The sequence below is a fragment of the Neofelis nebulosa genome, chromosome 12 (assembly GCF_028018385.1).
Source record: "Neofelis nebulosa isolate mNeoNeb1 chromosome 12, mNeoNeb1.pri, whole genome shotgun sequence".
Lineage (NCBI taxonomy): Eukaryota > Metazoa > Chordata > Mammalia > Carnivora > Felidae > Neofelis > Neofelis nebulosa.
Genome location: NC_080793.1, coordinates 69,845,316 through 69,861,767, shown reverse-complemented (window position 1 = coordinate 69,861,767; position 16,452 = coordinate 69,845,316). Strand labels below are relative to the sequence as shown.

The window sequence follows — 16,452 nt, the reverse complement described above, 5'->3', positions numbered from 1 at the left end:
AGAATGCTGGTGCAATTTTGATTGGGATTGCATTGACTGCATAGATTGCTTTGGATAGTATTGACATTTTAACAATATTTATTCTTCCAACCCATGAGCCCAGAATGTTTTTCCATTTCTTTATATCTTCTTCAATTTCCTTCATAAACTTTCTATAGTTTTCAGCATACAGATCTTTTACATCTTTGGTTAGGTTTATTCCTATGTATTTTATGATTCTCGGTACAATTGTGAATGGGATCAGTTTCTTTATTTGTCTTTCTGTTGGTTCATTATTAGTGTATAAGAATGCAACTGATTTCTGTACATTGATTTTTGTATCCTGCAACTTTGCTGAATTCATGTATCAGTTCTAGCAGACTTTTGGTGGAGTCTATCAGGCTTTCCATATATAATATCATGTCATCTGCAAAAAGTGAAAGCTTGACTTCATCTTTGCCAATTCTGATGCCTTTGATTTCCTTTTGTTGTCTGATTGCTGATGCTAGAACTTCCAACACTATGTTAAACAACAGTGGTGTGAGTGGACATCCCTGTTGTGTTCCTGATCTCAGGGGGAAAGCTCTCAGTTTTTCCCTATTGAGATGATATTAGCTGTGGGCTTTTCATAAACGGCTTCTATGATGTTTAAGTATGTTCCTTCTATCCCTACTTTCTCGAGGGATTTTATTAAGAAAGAATGCTGAATTTTGTCAAATGCTTTTTCTGCGTTGATTGACAGGATCATACGGTTCTCACATTTTCTTTTATTAATGTGATGTAGCACATTGATTGATTTGCGAATGTTGAACCAGCCCTGCAGCCCAGGAATGAATCCCACTTGATCCTGGTGAATAATTTTTTTTATATGCTGTTGAATTCGATTTGCTAGTATCTTGTTGAGAATTTTGGCATCCATATTCATCAGGGATATTGGCCTGTAGTTCTCTTTTTTTGCTGGGTCTCAGTCTGGTTTGGGAATCAAAGTAATGCTGGCTTCATAGAATGAGTCTGGAAGTTCTCCTTCCCTTTCTATTTTTTGGAACCGCTTGAGAAGGATAGGTATTATCTCTGCTTTAAATGTCTGGTAGAATTCCCCAGGGAAGCCATTTAATCCTGGACTCTTATTTCTTGGAGATTTTTGATAACTGATTCAATTTCTTCACTGGTGATGGGTCTGTTCAAGTTTTCTATTTCTTCTTGTTTGAGTTTTGGAAGTGTGGGGGTGCTTAGGAATTTGTCCATTTCTTCCAGGTTGTCCAGTTTGTTGGCATACGGTTTTTCATAGTATTCCCTGATAATTGTTTGTATTTCTGAGGGACTGGTTGTAATAATTCCCTTTTCATTCATGATTGTATCTATTTGGGTCATCTCCCTTTTCTTTTTGAGAAGCCTGGCTAGACGTTTATCAATTTTGTTTATTTTTTCAAAAAAACAACTCTTGGTTTCATTGATCTGCTCTACAGTTTTTTTAGATTCTATATTGTTTATTTCTGCTCTGATCTTTATTATTTCTCTTCTTCTGCTGGGTTTGGGGTGTCTTTGCTGTGCTGCTTATATTTCCTTCAGGTGTGCTGTTAGATTTCATAGTTGGGATTTTTCTTGTTTCTTGAGATAGGCCTGGATTGCAATGTATTTTCCTCTCAGGACTGCCTTCACTACATCCCAAAGTGTTTGGATTGTTGTATTTTCATTTTCATTTGTTTCCATATATTTTTAAATTTCTTCTCTAATTGCCTGGTTGACCTATTCATTCTTTAGTAGGGTGCTTTTGGAGGAAAAATTTTCCAGACTTTTTCCTGTGGTTGATTTCATGTTTCATAGCATTGTGGTCTGAAAGTGTGCATGGTATGAGCTCAATTCTTTTATACTTGTTAAGGGCTGTTTTGTGACCCAGTATGTGATCTATCTTGGAGAATGTTTCATGTGCACTCAAGAAGAAAGTATATTCTGTTGCTTTGGGATGCAGAGTTCTAAATATATCTATCAAGTCCATCTGATCCAATGTATCATTCAGGGCCCTTGTTTCTTTATTGATCCTGTGTCTAGATGATCTATCCATTGTTGTAAGTGGGGTATTAAAGTCCCCTGCAATTACCACATTCTTATCAATAAGGTTGCTTATGTTTGTGATTAATTGTTTTATATATTTGGGGGCTCCCGTATTCGGCATATAGACATTTATAATTGTTAGCTCTTCCTGATGGATAGACCCTGTAATTATTATATAATGCCCTTCTTCATCTCTTGTTACAACCTTTAATTTAAAGTCTAGTTTGTCTGATATAAGTATGGCTACTTCAGCTTTCTTTTGACTTCCAGTAGCATGATAGATAATTCTCCATCCCCTCACTTTCAATCTGAAGGTGTTCTCAGGTTAAAATGAGTCTCTTGTAGACAGCAAATAGATGGGTCTTGTTCTTTTATCCATTCTGTTATCCTATGTCTTTTGGTTGGAGCATTTAGTCCATTTACATTCAGTGTTATTATTGAAAGATATGGGTTTAGAGTCATTGTGATGTCTGTAGGTTTCATGCTTGTAGTGATGTCTCTGGTACTTTGTGGTCCTTGCAACATTTCACTCACAGAATTCCCCTTAGGATCTCTTGTAGAGCTGGTTTAGTGGTGATGAATTCCTTCAGTTTTTCTTTGTTTGTTTGGGAAGACCTTTATATTTCCTTCTATTCTGAATGACAGACTTGCTGGATAAAGGATTCTTGGCTGCCTATTTTTCCTGTTCATCACACTGAAGATTTCCTGCCATTCCTTTCTGGCCTGCCAAGTTTCAGTAGATAGGTCTGCCACTACTCTTATATTTCTATCTTTGTAAGTTATAGCCTGTTTATCCCTAGCTGCTTTCAGAATTTTCTCTTTATCCTTGTATTTTGCCAGTTTCACTATGATATGTCATGCAGAAGATCGATTCAAGTTATGTCTGAAGGGAGTTCTCTGTGCCTCTTGGATTTCAATGCCTTTTTCCTTCCCCAGATCAGGGAAGTTCTCAGCTATGATTTGTTCAAGTACACCTTCACCCCCTTTCTCTCTTCTTCTTCTGCATTCCTATGATACGGATATTGTTCTGTTTGATTGCATCACTTAGTTCTCTAATTCTCCCCTCGTACTCCTGGATTTTTTTAATCTTTTTCTCAGCTTCCTCTTTTTCCATAATTTTATCTTCCAATTCATCTATTCTCTCCTCTGCCTCTTCAATCTATGCTATGGCCGCCTCTATTTTATTTTGCACCTCATTTATAGCATTTTTTAGCTCCTCATGACTATTTCTTAGTCCCTTGATCTCTGTAGCAATAGATTCTCTGCTGTCCTCTATGCTTTTCTCAAGCCCAGCAATTAATTTTATGACTATTATTCTAAATTTTTGTTCTGTTATATTGCTTAAATCAGTTTTTTAAAAATTATTTATTTTTTTTAATGCTTATTCATCTTTTTTTAAAAAAAATTTTTTTTTTTTCCAACATTTTTTATTTATTTTTGGGACAGAGAGAGACAGAGCATGAACGGGGGAGGGGCAGAGAGAGAGGGAGACACAGAATCGGAAACAGGCTCCAGGCTCCGAGCCATCAGCCCAGAGCCTGACGCGGGGCTCGAACTCACGGACCGCGAGATCGTGACCTGGCTGAAGTCGGACGCTTAACCGACTGCGCCACCCAGGCGCCCCTGCTTATTCATCTTTGAGAGAGAGAGAGACAGACAGAGCATGAGTGGGGCAGGAGCAGAGAGAGAGAGGAGACAAAGAATCCAAAGCAGGCTCCAGGCTCTGAGCTGTCAGTACAGAGCCCGACGCGGGGCTTGAACCCACCAACCGTGAGATCATGACCTGAGCCAAAGTCGGAAGCTCAACCAACTGAGCCACCCAGGTGCCCCTGCTTAAATCAGTTTTGATCAATTCGTTAGCTGTCACTACTTCTTGGAGTTTCTTTTGAGGAGAATTCTTCCATTTCGTCATTTTGGGTAGTCCCTGCCATGGCTCCAAACTCCAGGGCACCTCCCCTGTGCTGTCTGGAGTAACTTGTGTTGGTGGGCAGGGCCGCAGTCAGACCTGATGTCTGCCCCCAGCCCACTGCTGGGGCCACAGTCAGACTGGTGTGTACCTTATCTTCCCCTCTCCCAGGGGCAAGACTCACTGTGGAGTGGTGTGGCCCCTGTCTGGGCTACTTGCACACTGCCAGGCTTGTGGTGCTGCTTCGATGGGACCTGGCGTATTAGCTGGGGTGGATCCACAAGGTGCACAGGGGTGGGAGGGGCAGGCTTAGCTCACTTTGCCTTCGGTGGTCCCCTGCGGGAGGGGCCGTGCAGCACCAGGAGGGAGGCAGACCCGTCGGGGGGATGGATCCACAGAAGCACAGCCTTGGGTGTTTGTGCGGTAGAAGAAAGTTCAGTGATGGGAACAGGTTCCTTTTGGAATTTCAGCTGGAGGATGGGAGAGGGAGATGGCACTTACCAACACCTTTGTTCCCCGCCAAGCTGAGCTCTGTCTTCCGTGGCTCAACAACTCTTTCTCCCGGCATCCTCTCACCCTCCCCACTCTCCAAGAGCAGAGCTGTTGACTTTTAACATTCCGGAGGTTATGTCCCACTGGCTGTCAGAACTCATGGAGTCCCACCCCTCTGCTTTTGCAAGCCAGACTTTGGGGGCTCTGCCTTGTAGGGCGGGCTGCCCCTCCACTGCCCTGGCTCCCTCCGGCCAGTCTGTGTAGCATGCACCTCCTCTCCACCCTTCCTACCCTCTTCCGTGGGCCTCTTGTCTACGCTTGGCTCCAGAGAGTCCATTCTGCTAGTCTTCTGGTGGTTTTCTGGGTTATTTAGGCAGATGTGGGTGGAATCTAAGTGATCAGCAGGATGAGGTGAGCACAGCATCTTCCTACGCTGCAATCTTCCCAGGTCTCCACCTTTTACACATTTAAAGTGAGGTTGCACCGGATCAATGTTTCCCACAATATGGTCTGTGTACTACTGTTAGTGTACAAGATAATTTTAAAAAGTGCATGAGGAAACATTTCTTTTACCATTTGGGTATCTTCGTGTGTATTAGACAAACCTGTAATGTATATGCTACATTAGTCAGGGTAAGTTAGGCCATGCTGTGTAACAAATAGGTCATTTTATAGTAAAAGATTAACTCAGCAGGTCTGGGTGGTTCAAACTCTAAACATTCCAAGGAAAAGTTTGATTGTTTCCTAGTTCTTGGGAGACAACCTCTAAGCCCTTGAAACAACCTGTCTGTTTAGAGTGTCTTTGTTTACCTGAGGTCTTGTGCCATGTCAGATAGTTTATATTCACAGTGTGATTTATGGTGGGGGTCATGGGCCACACAGTATCAGTTTGATCTCTGAAGGAAATGGAACGAGGGTCAGACACATGGGTGATCAACGCCCTGGACACAAGGCTTAGATGAATTTCCTTGGTTGGCAGTACTTCATGCATGTTGTCACTCTCAGTACTGGGAGAATTAGGTGATGTTCACATGACTGGATTGGGAGAAGATAACTGGATGCTTGTGCCTGGTCTCTCCTGGACTCTGCCCCGTGTGCCTCTGCCTTTTCTGATTTCTCTATCCTTCCACTATAATGACCTCTGTATAACAGCTTTCTAAGTTCTGTGAGTCGTTCAGTTGAATCACTGGATCCAGGGGTGATTCTGGGGACTCCCAGGCACAACTGAAAAATCTCAATAGCTCAATAAAAGAAAATGTTTTTGTTTTGTTTTGTTTTGGTTTTTGGCTGTTCATGTAAAGTCTGGTGCAGACCTGGATGCTCTTATGGCCAACACTCCTCTGAGCAGTTAGGGTGCTGAATGCTGCCATTTCAGAATACATTGTCTCTAGTCACACAAGTGGCAGAATGAGAGCAAGAGAAAGCAAGCAGGATGTTTTAGCGACCAGCTTTGTAAGTGTTTCCCTTCTGCCCAGATTGCATTGGCCAGAATCCAGTCATGTGGGGCCAACCTAACACAGGGAGGTTGGGAAGGGCAGTCTTCCTGTGTCACTAAGAACAGGAAATTAAATTGGTGAGCATCTAAGTAGTCATTATCATATACACCAAGTCCTTGACTCTATGGATATTAATGCTTAAGGCAAAGTCAATTTTACATAAGTATACAAAGTATGTTGGTCTATAGAAAGATACTGTAAACAAATATGCAGGTAATGCACAATATAACAAAAATCCTGAAGTTTGAGTAACACTAGACCAGATAACGGCCATGGGGACATTTTGATTACAATGCACTTCTATGATGATACCAACTTATGGACACCACAGTGTTCTACAAAGTTCTTGGGTCTGGCAGTTTACGATTTTAAGAGTTTGAAATTTTAAGTCAATTTCTCTTGAAATCTAGGAGAGGAAAAATTAATGGAAAGAAAACTTCGTTTTAAATATTCTGCTACGTCAAAATTGAAAGAACATTTAATTTTCATTCAAAATGTCCTTCTTAGGAGTGACTACAAGAAAAACTCTTTTCCAGTCTAAGTATATTATTTTTCTTTTTTTAAAGGAAGTTCCATCCTGGCCGAGGATAGAATATTCTCTTTTAAACTTCTGGCTTACTGCTGGTGTATGATTTAAATGGCTTAGTGAACATTTTCTTGTCAAAAGTAAAGAAGGATGTTTGAAAGCCCAGGGAAAACTTTTGACAGCTGACAAATCTTCTGAATGCAGTGAACTTATCAAAAGCATCTTTCTGGGTAAACTTTAGTTCACCTTGTAAGGCTAAAATAGAACAAAGACAAACAATGCAATAAATAAAATATTACAGGAGAGCTGTATTAGAAAATTAGTATTCTACACTGCCCACAATCACCTTGCTTGGAAATAACTTCATAAGACAGCAAAATAATTTAAGTATATCCAGGCATATAGAGGTCCCATAGGAGCCTGATCTTACAGCATTCTGTAATTTTGGAATCTGTGGAATTCAAGGGGCAACTTGTTCGTCCCCTCTGCCTTTGCCAGGGTTGCCTGAAAACAACCTATTTCAGGAGCTGATTGACCAGTTGTGAGTCCTTTTTCTCAGCAGCACCTCTTATCAGTCAATGTGTAGATATGTGTCACAACAACTTTAGAAGTGGAGGAGTAATGTTTAGCCCATGTTGTAGCCAGTTACATTTGATTTGTGGTTAGGTCTGCTGTTTTGAAACAAAATGGCAGCTTTAAAAGTGTTGAAACAATTGAATTTCCTACACTTATTAAACAGCTCGTGGTGAGTTTGTGAGAGTATGGGGAAGTTTGCTGTGAGTGGCGGCCCTACTTAGTTCACAGTGCAATTACGCTACCATATCTTTAAAAATCTTGAAAAAAAAACCACTCCAAAACTTATGTCAGCTGTAGGTGGTATATGAGGGTACCAGTGAGATGCTCATCAATAACCCAGAAATAAGGTGGATTAATTAAATAGAAATAAATTAGACTAATTAAATAAAATTAAAAGGGAGGAGTTGGCCCATGGGAGTCTAGAAATAAGATTGCAGAATTAAGTAGAAATAAATTAGACTGCTCAAATAAAATTAAATGGGAGGTGTCAGCCCATGGGGACAGCAGCTCGACTGGTAATTTAACCAGTATTATTAATATAGTACAAGAAAGAGCAGATTTATTATAGCATAAAAAGTGGATTTAGGAGAAGAAAACTCTGCCAATACACGTATATCCCTGTCTAGGGTAGAATACCTATTTGGGGGAAATCATAGCGAGGTACTCTGATAAACAATTATTATCTGGTTTGCATAAAACACCCCTTAGTACTGTCTACTCACACTGTATACTCTATATATGATCTTCTAATTACTAATCTGGCTTCCTAGGATATTGAAAATAACAAGACCCATTCCAGCTAAATTACACAGAAATGAAGTTTATTATAGGATCTGGGATAGCTCACATCCTCTCTGGGGGGTCCAGAGGGTTGTGCTCGGGTGCTCTGGGGCCTGAAGCAGACCTCGTGATGGGATAGCTCCAGGGACAATCTCACTGTTGTCACCATGGTTAAAGATATGGGAGAGTGCACAGTTAATGGCTAGAAGGCAGATACTAAGTCATTGGCCACTGCTGCCTGAAAAGCACCCTCGATGTCATCCTCGTAAAAAAATCAGATTCTGCTCAGTGTTAGATCAAAATCTCGTGTGTGTGTGTGTGTCTGATTGGAAAAGTCTAGGTCATATGGCTTTTCTTTAGCTTCAAGGGAGTCTAGGAAAGCCTACTTTTGGATTCTACCTTGGAAGATGCCACTCACGAAGAGAAAAGTCTCCAAATATGGGAAGAGTAACAAAAATCCATCACATGGGAAAAGCCAGATAGGTGGGTTAGCCTTGTGGTCATGGGAATGCCATGTTCTCCATTGTAATGAACACACTGTTGGTTTCAATACTGGAGCATCTTCAATATATCCTCTGGGAGTAGTGGAAAAGCCCCAGTTTCCAGACCTGCAAAGCTGTGGAATAAACTTGAGACATGGTAAACTCCTCAATATAATGCCATGCTAAGTGAAACCCTCCACTGCCAGCCAACCAGCCAGCTTACTCTTGGCAACACCTTCTTGTAAGTTTCAACAACGCCTTAGATTGCATATAAACCAATCCCAAGGCCAAACGGCCTGATGTGAAAAGAAGCATGGGAACAGCTTCATCAACAAATGCTCTTTTGATTAACATGCATCTCTTCTTTCAATGCGCTAAGGTTGGGAATTGGGGACCATGATGGCTGGATTGATGGGTGGGTAAGGGGCCCACATATTGTGGGTAGAAGTGGTCTGCCTTGGGTGCGGCAATATCTGCAGAGAATTTTAAAGCAATAAAAGCAACTAAAAGCGGTTTGCTTTTTTCGCAGTTGGGCAGTTCTAAACCATGTCAGTGATAAAATACTCCTATCCAAAAAAAAAAACAAAAAAAACAACTTTCTGTTTGTCTGCATTCTAAAATGATTAAGATTACTGTTGAGATTTAATAATACATATGTCAGCTTCAAATTAGCATGATTTTGTTTCTTACTCTTTAGTAAGGACTGTATTCTTCACGGAAGTTAATTTGGATTATATAATGGATCTCCAATGGGCATGGACTCAGTTACATGTTCGTTTTGAGAATAAATGTGTAACAGTCTGGAGTTGTTCAAGCTGTTTTTGGGCATTGTATGTGTCTCCAACCCCTGTGATAGTGCATAGTCTGTATTTTTTTTTTTTATTAAAAATAATTTTTTTTTAATGTTTACTCAGTTTTGAGAGAGAGAGAGAGAGCACAAGCAAAGGAGGAACAGAGAAAGAGAGGGAGACACAGAATCCGAAGCAGGCCCTGGACTCCGAGCTGTCAGCACAGAGCCCGACGCTGGGCTTGAACCCACGGACCGTGAGATCACGACCTGAGCTGGACGCTTAACTGACTGAGCACCCCTCATAGTCTGTATTTAAATAGAAAATTCAAAATAAACAATGATAGCCCAGTGAACTAAAGATGAAAACTCAGAGCCCAAGTTATTTTAATTGTTAACCCATGGGAGTACTTGGAGATTTGGGGTTTAAAATTCAAAACAGTAACTGAAAAGCATAACACTTTTGTGCAGTAAGTCCAGATATTAGTTCTTAAATGACAGATTTTACTAAATTTTGAATAACATCCTTAAAATAGCAATTTCTTCTTTTTAAATTAATCGTTCTACAACTAAAGAACAAATACATCAAAAAATGATGGTTATTACTCATACAACATGAGTATAACTGAAACTAATTTTGTTTTGTGGAGAAGAAGGTGTTAAAAAACTATCTGCTCTAAGCACCAAATATAGTAGGTTCTCTGTGAGGGGTGTCTTAGGTCGCTGCGAGTTGGAGTAATAATGCTATTTTCAGCATGACAGAGTGAATAATGAGTGAGATGCGTTCAACATTGGCCCTGTGGCACTCTTTCCAGCATTATTGCAAATATTATGCCTTAAACAAACAAACGAACAGAAAGTAAAAATAACAACAACAAATCATAGCTTCTGTGTTAAGGCAAAGAACTAACTGCAAAATTGATAATAGTAATACCAAAACATATTGGCTGGAGGAACTCACTCATTCACTTAGATCCTGGTCTGTTACCATCACCCCCAGGTTCCTACTTCAGTGAACAGTTCCCTTTTCTGGGTACCACCTCTGATCTAGGCCCTGTATCGCTCACATGCTCACATGTATCGCTCCTCCTAAGGAAGATCCTGGGGTCATCCTATTTAGCAGATGAAGAAACTCAGCAACAGAGAGACTAAGCCATTTGTCTGAAGGCTCAGAGTTAGCAAGTAGAAGGCATCTGGAGTGAAGCCTGTCTTTCTGGTTTCAAAGGCAGGTTTTTTCCCTCTCCATTGTGCTACTTTTATAGAACAGAAACACACCCCACATTGTCCAATGATCATGTATAGAATTTGCTGAAATCTTAATCTTGTGCCTATTATTCTTTTTTCTCGGAGCCCAAGGCTGCTTTGAACAGTGGTCACAGAGAGCGGTGAAGCAGAACAATACCCCAGCTCCGCCCCTCCTCCAGGCAATTTGCTGGGTGCTGTCTCAGCTGCCCTCAATGGGTCTTTCCCATGCCAGCTTCTTGGAGGAGGAAAGCAAAGCTCCAAGAGGAGAGGCGTTGCCTTAAGTTTCTGGCCACAGATCAGCCGCTCTTTTTTTTTTTTTTTTTAATTTTTTTAAACATTTATTCATTTTTGAGAGAGAGAGAGAGAGAGACAGAGAGAGACAGAGAGAGAGAGAGAGAGAGAGAGAATGCGTGGGGAAGGGGCAGAGAGAGGGAAACACAGACTCTGAAGCAGGTTCCAGGCTCTGAGCCATCAGCACAGAGCCCGACGCGGGGCTCGAGCTCACAAACTGTGAGATCATGCCCTGAGCCGAAGTCAGACACTTAGACTGAGCCACCCAGGTGTCCCAAGATCAGCCGCTCTTAACTGGTCTGCTTCACAAACCCTCGGGCACTTCTCCCTGCCAAGTGCTTCTATTCTTGTCTTGACCGAAAGGTTTAGACTTTCTTTGCTTTGAGGTTTCCAGTTTGGGGCTTACTTATTATTGTTCCTAGGGCCAGACAGCTGTCACAGCCTCAACTTCTGCTGAGCCCTGAGATGTCCCAGTGACTTTAAGGGAGGGAAGGGAAAAGGCAGGTGGCAGGATTGGAGGGAAGGAGGTTGGATCTCTCCTCCTCCTTCTTTCCCAGTCTGATGAAAGACCTGTGGGACTTCTGCTGCCTGCCATTTTTTAAATGTTTATTTATTTTTGAGAGAGGCAGAGCATGAGTGGGGGAGGGTCAGAGAGAGCTGGAGACACAGAATCCAAAGCAGGCTCCAGGCTTTGAGCTGTCGGCACAGAGCCTCATGACCATTGAGAGCATGACCTGAGCTGAAGTCGGTTGCTTAACCGACTGAGCCACCCAGGCATCCCTGCCATGTTTTTGTTGTTTTTAGTTTATTTATTTATTTTGAGAGAGAGAGAGAGAGCAAGAGCAAGCACGAGTGCGCGCAAGCTGAGGAGGGGCAGAGAGAGAGGGAGAGAGAGAATCTCCAGCAGGCTCCGTGCTGTCAGTGCAGAGCTGCTGGCTGCCATTTAAATAATTTTTGTAGTTTCTCATTCTCTCATGTCATTGTTTAGATAGGCAACACATTCGCATGGTTCAAATATCAAAAGGCATAAAAAGGCAGCCAAGGAAGTGTCTCTCTTCTCCTCTGTCTCACCCCCAGCCCTGCATCACACCCCAGGTAAGCACTGTTGCATTGCCGGTATGTACTTCCAGATTGGTTGTATGGGCATCCACGAAAATACAGGCAATTACAACGGATGTTGATGCCCAGCCCTTTTACAAAAGAATGGTGGCATTCTATACCACACTTTTAATTTAATCCTCCACTTTTAATGTAATGAGCTTTTCCATGAAGGGATAGGCTGGTGGGGAGATGAGGAGTATCTGACAGCTGTCCAGGGGATTTGCACAAATTACTCAATGAATTTATAGAGCAGTGAATCCGGGGAATGTCCACTAGTTCAGACTAGTAAGAATGTGCTGGACTTCTTTCTTTCTCATGTTTTAAATTCTTTTTCTCCTTCCCTCTTTCCCTCCCCTGCTGTATTCCTTTCTTTCTTTCTTTTTCTTTTTCTTTCTTTCTTTCTTTCTTTCTTTCTTTCTTTCTTTCTTCTCTTTCATTTTCTCTCTCTTTTCCCCCTCTTCCCTCCTACCTTCCTTTTATTTCAGTGTTGGTAAATTCTCTAGGTATTTGCTACTATCTTGATCTGTTCAAACATTGTCAATCTTTGCTGCTGAGCCATAATGTTCTCACTGAACAACTACCAGAAATTTGGTCTTATTGTACAATTCTTATGCCAAACAGAGATGGGTCTCTGCTGGCAGATGTCTTGCCTCAAAATGTGCAGATATGTTCCTGTTAGCTTTAGTGAGAGATTCAAAGTAAAGTTTGCCTCTTGGAATGAATCTGCCTATCAAGTGTAATTGTGCTTGGGTAAATATTCAGCAAATAAACTATTTCCGCTTCACTACTCCTGGGAACGTGAACTTCTGTGATGCCAGTTCAGAGGGGCCCTTTGAACTGCTCTTGTAAAAACACCATGTGGGGATTCTCCTGCCAGGCCAGCATTACCCAGCATTGCCAATTCTTACTCAATATTTTAATAAACATGTTGAGTGGAAGTCAACTGGCTAAACAAATTGAGGAGCGTGATCAATGTAGCAAGGCGAGGACAGGGCACGAACTCCCCCGCAAAGTACCTGTAGACAGGGCACCCCTCTTCCCTCTGCCTAATGGACTGGTTCTGCCTGATTCAAGCATGGCAGACACCTGACTGTAGGGGGTGCTAGGAATAAATCTATTTTTAGTCCATCCATCCATTTGAAAATACTGTGGCAATAGTCTGAACAAATTTCTCGGAGGAGATTAACTTTTACATGGTAGTCCTTTGAATCTCCCGTCTGTGGGTAGGGCCTCTGGTAGAGCATTTGTAGACTTTCAGTCATGTTCAGATTATTGTGGCTGAGAGAGAAATGTGGGTGCCCAGGTCTCTTCCCTGCCTGCAGCAGCTCTTATATTTCTGAGCAATTTCTGGCTTTGGGTGGTTATGAGTGGAAAATGTTGGAGGAAGGGGGGACTTTAGCTTTCAGTGTATTATTCAGGAGTATTCCCCCTTTCCACAAGTGTGTTATGGTGAAAAATAACTTGATGTAGCAGGCTTCCACAGGAAGTAGTCTCCCTCACATGGGTCTTTACACTGTGGTGTTGCTGGGGAAGAGAGGGGGGGCTGTATTTAGTAGCACAGTTGGTGATGGTAAGACAAATGGTTCACCCCTAGGATTTCCTCTGCAATCCTCTTAGAGAGATGTGTGGGCCAGCTCTGTAACTCACCAGGGGTGATCCATCATGGTGGTGGATGGGTTTCAGGCTACAACACAGTCTAGACAGAGAGAAAGAGAGCCAACGAGAGGGAAGCAGATTCTCTCTTGGATAAAGGCAGAAAGGCAGATGTTAATGATTAGCTTTCTTGTGGGTTCTGTGTCTCTGTGTGCACGTGAGAACTCAGGTTCCTAGGCATCCTTCCCTCCATGAGCTTTGGGGCCTCTTTGGTTTTGCCCCAGAAGGAAGGAAAAAGGCCTTTTTTCTGATGAGGTCAGGCTTTAGGTCGGGGTGGGGAATGGAGGGGAATCTGTCTTTTTCTTCCAAGGAGTGAATATCAAGTTTTAGAGTCTCAGGGGTTGGCTTGACAATTTGTTCTCTTTCCTCTACCTCTGCACTGAGGTCTGAAGGGCCCATGTAGAGCAGAGGGCTGTCAGCTCAGGGCCCTACCCTTTAAGGAAAGCAAGTTACTTTTTTTTCTGGGGGCATCCATTTTCCAATCTGTTTCTACTTCCTGGAATTCTTACCACCATCTGAACCACAATAATCTGAACATGCCTGAAAGTCTACAAATGCTTTATCAGACACCCTATCCACAAAAGGGAGACTCAAAGAGCCACCTTAGCTTCTGGTGACATTGTGTCCTCAGGCAACTCAGGTCCCCATTTTTTGTACTATTTAAAGTCAAATGGAGCCAAGTCTTGCCTCGTCACTGCTTCTCTCTTCCTTCTGTGCCTTAGTCCTCATGACCTCTGGTGTCTCACTGGGGTTCAGACTTAAATCCATGTCATGTGGATGTCCTGGTTGCAGATTCCCCCTTGAAGATTTTTCATGTCTATTTCAGCCTTTCATGTATGTTCTGGAGCTGCTGCGGGACCCAGAGTTCCTGTTGTCACAGTCAGGTCACCCTGATATTCCTGGTTTAAAATGTGGAAGACTGTCCTTAATGGTTATAGTGGTTCATTTTTTGTTTTTTGGTTTCACCTGAGGCTGGGAGAACAGCATGCTAGAACAGAAGGAGCACTGGATTTGGAGCCCAACAGACAAGGATTTGAATGCTGGCTCCTGCACTTACTAGAAGTAGATCTTGGGGAGTTTCAGAATCTCAGGGCTTCTGTCTGTAACATGGGAGAATGATATCCACCTCTCAGAGTTATGATGGAAGTTCAGTGAACTAATGTACATCATCCGCTGGCACAAAGGAGACATGTGATGATGTTAGTTCATTTTTCCCTCCCTTTCTTTTCACACATCCCTGCCCCCTTTTGCTACCACATTTTCACTGGCCTTCTCTATAGTTAGGATTTAACACTAGAATTAGAGGGTACTCTCTGTCTTTAGAATTAGAGACAACACTGCTGTTTTCCCCTGAGAGCTGTGACCCACTTTTCCTACACAATTTACACAAGTTGTGGTATAACCTCAGGGAGTATTGGGGTTTAGCATGTACGTTAAAAAATGTCTCCTATAGAAACAACAACTGTTGGTGAGGATGTGGAGAAAAAGGAACACTTCTGCACTGTTGGTGGGAATATAAACTGGTGCAGCCACTCTGAAAAACAGTATGGAGGTTCCTCAAAAAATAGAATTGGACTACCACACGATCCGGTAATTGCACTACTGGGTATTTACCCAAAGAATATGAAAACACTAAATCAAAAAGATATATGCATCCCTATGTTTATTACAGCATTATTTGCAGTAGCCAAGATATGGAAGCAGCCCACATGTCCATTGAAGGATGATAGAGAAGACATGACATATATATATATATATATATATATACACACACACACACACACACACACACACATGAATATGCACACACATACACACACATATGTATATGCACGCACATACACACACATATGTATATGCGCACACACACACACACACACACATATGGGAATATTACTCAGAAAGAAAAAGAAGGAAATCTTGCCATTTGCAACGACATGGATGGATCCAGAGAGTATGATGCTAAGCAACATAAATCAGTCAGAGAAAGACAAATACCGTATGATTTCGCTCATAGGTGGAATTTAAGAAACAAACAAATGAACAAAGGAAAAAAAGAGACAAACCAAAAAACAGACTCTTAACTATAGAGAACAAACAGATGGTTACCAGAGGGAAAAGGGGGGGGGAATGGGTGAAATAGGTGAAGGGGGTTAAGAGTACACTTACGACGAGCGCTGAGAAATGTGTAGAATTGTTGAATCACTATATTGTACACTGAAACTAATATAAAACTGTATGTTAATTACACTGGAATTAAAAAAAGATCTCCTATAGATGTTTTGCCTTACGCAATGATGGAAAGCCCATTTGTCTCTAGGCAATATGAAGGAGGCTTGGCTTCTGAACACACATAGGGATATCCTGGCAAGTACCATAGCTGACTTACTTGAATGAGGCAGGACATTCACATTCACTGTCCTTTGTGGTTATAGGATAGTGAGGTGGTAGAAAGTACAAAGGAATTTCAGGCCATACAGTCAGTCATGCTTGGGATGCAGGAGTGGGGGTGCAATGATCTGATGGCCTTCCTGTTGTTTTTCTCCAGACTGGTCCTTTGTGCCTTAGACCTACAGCTTCTGCTTGGAGGGATTTGTGATGGAGACAGACGTGTGGATGCTTGGACAGGTCTGTAGGCATAGTCTAAAACGTGCATTCTTTTTAAAAATTTTTTTTAAATGTTTATATATTTATTTTGAGAGAGAGTGAGTAAGCAGGGGAGGTGCAGAGAGAGGGAGAGAGAATCCCAAGCCGGCTCTGCATTGTCAGTGCAGAGCCCAATGTGGGGTTCAAACCCATGAAACATTAGCTGACCTGAGCTGAAACCAAAAATTGGATGCTTAACCAAAGAAGCCACCCAGGTGGCCCTAAGCATGCATTCTTAATAGGGGTCATATCACTCCCAACAGCATGCAAAATGCTTCTTGGGGAACAAAAAATTTCCTTTCTGTGTATAAAGCCCAGGTATGCATACAATATATAAACTGCCATACTGTATATCTGTGATATTAAAATTTCATGAGGACTATTTAGAGGGAAAATGTCTAAAAACTCTCCTTAAGGGGGCGCCTGGGTGGCTTAGTCCG

At 42.0% G+C, this 16,452-nt stretch overlaps 1 long non-coding RNA gene across 1 annotated transcript in view; it reads left to right on the top strand.

The window, feature by feature from the left end:
• The window catches only part of LOC131491999 (uncharacterized), a 54,513-nt gene extending 38,518 nt beyond the window's left edge, over positions 1-15,995 (top strand). The window contains exon 4 of the long non-coding RNA XR_009251769.1: positions 15,915-15,995. This is a non-coding gene — a long non-coding RNA (uncharacterized LOC131491999). The remainder of the gene's footprint in view (positions 1-15,914) is intronic.
• Positions 15,996-16,452: the final 457 nt, after the last annotated feature.